Raw genomic sequence first — 6,953 nt, forward strand, 5'->3', positions numbered from 1 at the left:
TACCGTTTTTCCCATTTTCTTGGTCACACGCACTTTAGGGTACCCCTTTTTGCCTTTGACCCTTAATACCTCCTCCGGGTCACTAGTAGGCGCTCAGCTTGGTAGGAAACATAGCTAGAGCAGGCCTTCACCTTTCCAAAACTGCCTCAAGTGTACCGATCCGACATCTAGAACCAAAGTTATGGTCATTCCCATCATGCTCTACTTTCATGGTCAACCTCCACCAAGCACACCTAGGTTGGACCAACTTTCACCAACTCATCTCGAACCCCAAATTTGCTTCGACCTACTAGGTTTCCCTAGTAAAGTGGTCAAAACATCCATTACAACACGACTGGTCTTTCTGGTGGTCGACCTAGGCGACTTTGTTCGACGACCACCACCCCATGGAACTAAAAGACGTCCCTTGATACGGACCACCGATACATTTTCCGGCCTGTCTAAACTACACTCATCGAAATTTTTTTGGGTCCCCACCGTCATACAAGTTTCCCTAGGTCAAGTTTTTCTTCCGGATCGGCCGCGGACCTCACTTTTCATTATCTAGGGAGGCCATAGGGCCCCAAAAGGGGTTTTTTAAAATTTTCGACACTTTCGACTTTGGTCGGATTTTTTCCGATTTTGGTCCGACCTAGGGACTTGGTGGTCCAAGGAGCCTCGGGACCAAACTTTTTTCTCAGGGGTCCCTACCTCCATACAACTTTGCCTAGGTCAATTTTTTGTTCCAAATCGACCGCGGATTTCACTTTTCAATATCTGGGGCTCGTGTAGAGTCCGAATATGAGGTTTTCTCATTTTTCGACATTTTCGACTTTTTTCGACTTTTTTCGGGTTTTTCGACCTAGGGGTCCGCCGAACAAATTTTGGGTCAAAAATTTTTATTGAACTAGTCGAAAGTACGCAAAAAGATAAGACTTTTTGCCGAAGACACCATGCCCCGGAACCGACTCCTTCCCCTTCAAAATAGGGGACAAACGTGATTTTTGAAACTTTTCCTTAGGGAGCCCAAGACTTAGAAAATTTTCAAATTCTCGATTTTTCGATTGCGAGCTAGCGCTTTGCGGTCTTCGGCAATGTTGTAGATCTCGACGAGATAAAACTTTTTGGTCAAGGGACATTTTGCCCTCCGACCCCTCCTTCCCCCCGCAAATCGCCCCCCAAAGTGCAATTTTTGCATTTTCACCTCTTTGCACGCACTGTTCGGCCCAAATGGCCACTTTCTATGGGTCTGAGCGCTTTGCGGTCTTCGGCAAACTTTTAGAGCGTACCAAGCCCTAATTATAATTGTTCTACACCAACTTCGTACCTCTTCATCCCTGGCCGCTATTCGCGTACCAAGGTAATTTTTGTTCATTTTATCAACATTTTTCATCTTTGACTGCTTATATCGGCCTTGCCATGAACCGATAGCGCTTCGCTGTGTTCTAACGTAAGTTAGTACTGCTCAATACCTTTCCAAATCATGTCTTATATTGTCATTTGCTTGCTTACAGCCGGAGCTATGAGCGATACCGTAAAAAGTACCGAAACTTGGAAAAATCCTTGGATCGCCCATATCCCCCCTTTGGGGACCAGATATCGAAAAAAGTTCTTATTCAAAAAGTTGCGCCTTAACGTGTTCTAGTTATGCCTAGAACATTTCACTTCGCTAGCTGGCCTGCAACTTAGCCGTAATTGGGATTTTAGGGTGTTCATGGAGGGCCCATTTCCTGCGACTTGGTATCTTTTGGGCCCTATGTTTCTCTAATATCTCCACAAGTTTTCCAGATAGCTTTCTCATACTTTCAGGGTGCCTAGAGCACCTCAAGACCTTTCCAACGCTATGCCGTTCGCCTCGCTCGGACATCTACAGCCGAAGTTATTCGAGGTACACGGTACCTTACCCTGTTTTCTCAGTACTTGGTCGAAAATTTCGATCAGCCATATGACCGACTTGGACAACCCTGAGCGGGTTGGCCCCATATAACTAAACTTTTGTCTCTTGTAGGCAAACTTATAAATGTTCTACGTCAACTCGCTATCTCGTACCGCCTTGACGGTATACTTGGTCCAAGGGCCATTTCCAGCGACTTGGTCGCAATTTCGCTCTAAGTTTCGCTAATACCTTCGTCCGTGGACATGGTGATTTTTTGTTCGTATTTTTCCTTGATAGTCCCACTCAAGACTATTCCATACCAGAGCCAAGCGTCCCGCTAAGTGCCATACAGCCTGAGCAGTAATTCATGAAAGGTACCTCTACCAGTTTTTGCCATACTTGGGTACAAACTTTGTATCGCCCATATCTCCACTTTGGAGGCCAGCCAGCACCTTGGCCCCATATACTTTTTTGTTGGTCATACCATGCACAAAATATAAATGTTCTACGTCAACTTGCTATCTCTTCTCTAACTTGCCGTTATTCTTGGTCCAAGTCCCATTTCATTCGTTTTCGGACCCATTTTGCTATATGTTTCACTAATAGCTTCGGCCATGGACAAGCTGATATTCTGTTTGTATTTTTGCTTGATAGTCCCACTCAAGACCATTCCAAAACACACCGCAACTTGTCGCTCGGTGGCAAACTGACCGAGTTATAATTCATGAAAGATACCTCAACTTGGTACACCATGTGGTCGGCCCAAACCATATACCGACCAAACGACCGACTTGGAGCACCCTGACCGGGTTGCCCCCATATAATGAAAGTTGCGTCTCTACACGCCCAACTTATGAATATTCTACGCTAAGTCGCTATCTCTTACCGGTAAGCCGGTATTCACCTTCCAAGGGTGATTTTGGTCAAGTGCCATTTCCTGCGACTTGGTCCCCGAATTGGACCATCATCACCTAATATCTCCGTGGTCTTTCAACTCAGCCTCATAAAACTTTCAGGGTAGATAGGTCTCCCCAAGACCTTCCCAACGGTGAGCCGTTTGCCTCGCTCGGCCATCTACAGCCGAAGTTATTAATGGTACTTGGTACCTTACCCTGTTTTTTCCATACTTGTTCGTACTTGGGTACAAACTTTGGATCGCCCATATCTCCACTTTGGAGGCCAGCTAGCACCTTGGCCCCATATACTTTTTTGTTGGTCATGCCATGCACCAAATATAATTGTTCTACGCCAACTTGCTATCTCTTCTCCAACTTACCGTTATTCTTGGTCCAATTCCCATTTCATTCGTTTTTGGACCCATTTTGCTATATGTTTCACTAATAGCTTCGGCCATGGACAAGCTGATTTTCGATTGGTATTTTTCCTTGATAGTCCCACTCAAGACCATTCCAAAACACACCGCAGCTTGTCGCTCGGTGGCAAACTGACCAAGTTATAATTCATGAAAGGTACCTCAACTTGGCACACCACGTGGTCGGCCCAAACCATAAACCAACCAAACGACCGACTTGGAGCACCCTGACCAGGTTGGCCCCATATAATAAAAGTTGCGTCTCTACACGCCCAACTTATGAATATTCTACGCCAAGTCGCTATCTCTTACCGGTAAGCCGGTATTCACCTTCCAAGGGTGATTTTGGTCAAGCGCCATTTCCTGCGACTTGGTCCCCGAATTGGACCATCATCACCTAATATCTCCGTGGTCTTTCAACTCAGCCTCATGAAACTTTCAGGGTAGATAGGTCTCCCCAAGACCTTTCCAACGGTGAGCCGTTTGCCTCGCTCGGCCATCTACAGCCGAAGTTATTAATGGTACTTGGTACCTTACCCTGTTTTTTCCATACTTGTTCGTACTTGGGTACAAACTTTGGATCGCCCATATCTCCACTTTGGAGGCCAGCCAGCACCTTGGCCCCATATACTTTTTTGTTGGTGATACCATGCACCAAATATAATTGTTCTACGCAAGCTTGCTATCTCTTCTCCAACTTGCGGTTATTTTTGACTCAAGTCCCATTTCCATAGTTTTTGGTACCAATTTGCTCTATGTTTCGCTAATAGCTTCGCCCAAGGACTTTGTGATTTTTTGTTCGCATTTTTCCTAAATAGTCCCACTCAAGACTATTCCAAATCACACCTTAGCTTGTCGCTCAGTGCCATACAGCCAGAGTTTTAATTCATGAAAGGTACCTCACCTTGGTACACCACGTGGTCGGTCCAAACCATCAACCAACCATATGACCGACTTCGAGTCGAGCTAGCGGCTAGGCCCCGTATAATTAAATGCGTGTCTTGATGCGGGCTACTGACGGTCTGAACAATGTAGCTCGCTAGCTCGTCTCTAAACTTGTGTTTTGGTCGAATATTGGGTGTTCATGTACCACTTCGGGTAACATGGACTTTGGTGCAACTTTACCACTTGTGCACTTAATAACTTCCCGGTCATTCAAGTCTTTGCCTTCATACTTTCAGGGTAGTTAGGTCTCGTCGAGACCTTTCCATACATATGCCAAACTCATCGATCGGACATCTATAGCCCGAGTTATTCGCGGTACACCGTACCTTACCCTGTTTTTTCCTCAATTGGGTACAAACCTTGGAACACCCATATCGCCCCTTTAGAGACTAGCTGGCACGTTGGCCTCATATAATGATAAGTGCACCTCAACTAGGGCTACTGACGGTCAGAACATTTCAACTTGCTAGCTCGGGCCCACACTTGTGTTTTTCTCGAATATATGGTTCAAGTGTGCCACTTTGGGCACTTTTGGACATTTTGTCCCCACACAACTTTCTTGCCTTGGTAGATAGGGTCTTGTGTTCTTGGGCAAAAAGATGCACCAAGACATGGTCTAACTTTCGTTCTTTTACCGCAAAGCGCTATCTCCAACACCCGAGGAGATAGAAAGTGATTATGTTCGGTATATCGGTCTTCCATGGCCTACTATGGTAAGCCCCTGCAGGGTATGCAACCGAAGGTGCTTGGTACATGTATTTGGTGCAATATCGGTGCAAAGTAGGTGTTTCCTTGATCGGGCTATAACTTTCTTGGTTGATGTTGGATTGCTTTGCGGTCTTCGGGGGATAGTTAGGGAACATGTTGGCCAACATTTTCTTATTCCTCAGCCTGGCCGTACCTCTTACCGTCTAGGCGGTATTCATGCTCTAAGTTGGAACTTGTGTTCCTTCGGGCAAATTTTCTGACTTTGACGCTTAATAACTTCCGTTCATATGCAGTCTAAGCTCTGCAACTCTCAGGAAAGCTAGTACTACTCATTTCCTTTCCATATCAGTCTTTGGCTTGTCGATCCGATGTCTACAGCCTTAGTTATTCACGATCCCTGTGAAGGTAGGTTTTTGCCCATTTTCCAGTTCATGTGGTAACATTCCCAGACTTTGCCGGCTTTCTCTTCATGTGGTAACTTGCTTGCTCATGTGGTAACTTGGAAGTGTATTTCTGACAGACCCAATCTGGGACTTAGCCGATTTTTCTCTGCATATTATATGGATCCATCACTAGGCCATCTTGCTTGCTCATGTGGTAACTTGGAAGTGTATTTCTGACAGACCCAATCTGGGACTTAGCCGATTTTTCTCTTCATATCATATGGATCCATCACTAGGCCATCTTGCTTGCTTGTGTGGTAACTTGATAGTGTATGTCTGACAGACCCAATCTGGGACTTAGCCGATTTTTCTCTTCATATCATATGGATCCTTCAATAGGCCATCTTGCTTGCTTGTGTGGTAACTTGGAAGTGTATTTCTGACAGACCCAATCTCGGACTTAGCCGATTTTTCTCTTCATATCATATGGATCTATCATATGGCCATCTTGCTTACTTGTGTGGTAACTTGAAAGTGTATTTCTGACAGACCCAATCTGGGACTGAGCCGATTTTTCTCTTCATATCATATGGATCTATCATATGGCCATCTTGCTTGCTTGTGTGGTAACTTGATAGTGTATGTCTGACAGACCCAATCTGGGACTTAGCCGATTTTTCTCTTCATATCATATGGATCCTTCAATAGGCCATCTTGCTTGCTTGTGTGGTAACTTGGAAGTGTATTTCTGACAGACCCAATCTCGGACTTAGCCGATTTTTCTCTTCATATCATATGGATCTATCATATGGCCATCTTGCTTACTTGTGTGGTAACTTGAAAGTGTATTTCTGACAGACCCAATCTGGGACTTAGCCGATTTTTATCTTCATATCATATGGATCCATCACTAGGCCATCTTGCTTGCTTGTGTGGTAACTTGGAAGTGTATTTCTGACAGACCCAATCTGGGACTTAGCCGATTTTTCTCTTCATATAATATGGATCCTGGACTTAGCCGATTTTTCTCTTCATATCATATGGATCCATCACTAGGCCATCTTGCTTGCTTGTGTGGTAACTTGGAAGTGTATTTCTGACAGACCCAATCTCGGACTTAGCCGATTTTTCTCTTCATATCATATGGATCCATCACTAGGCCATCTTGCTTGCTTGTGTGGTAACTTGGAAGTGTATTTCTGACAGACCCAATCTGGGACTTAGCCGATTTTTCTCTTCATATTATATGGATCCTGGACTTAGCCGATTATTAGGTTATTATATATGGATCCTGGACTTAGCCGATTATTAGGTTATTATATATGGATCCTGGACTTAGCCGATTATTAGGTTATTATATATGGATCCTGGACTTAGCCGATTTTTCTCTTCATATAATATGGATCCGGGACTTAGCCGATTTTTCGTTTCATATAATATGGATCCTGGACTTAGCCGATTTTTCTCTTCATATAATATGGATCCGGGACTTAGCCGATTTTTCTCTTCAAATAATATGGATCCGGGACTTAGCCAATTTTTCTCTTCATGTGGTAACGTATGCCAATCGCTCACAAGTCATGGGATAAGGGTACTTGTGTTCTTCCATCTTCTAAGTCCCGCACGGGGACATCGTGATCGCCCCAAGTCCGGAATAGCGCCAAGTCAAGCCCCACGGTGGCCGTGCAGGACCTGTTAGCGGCGGCCCCACTGACAGCACTAATCCGGACTTAGAAATTATATCTTTCTA

This window comes from Anopheles coustani (genome assembly GCF_943734705.1).
Source record: "Anopheles coustani chromosome X unlocalized genomic scaffold, idAnoCousDA_361_x.2 X_unloc_33, whole genome shotgun sequence".
Classification (NCBI taxonomy): domain Eukaryota; kingdom Metazoa; phylum Arthropoda; class Insecta; order Diptera; family Culicidae; genus Anopheles; species Anopheles coustani.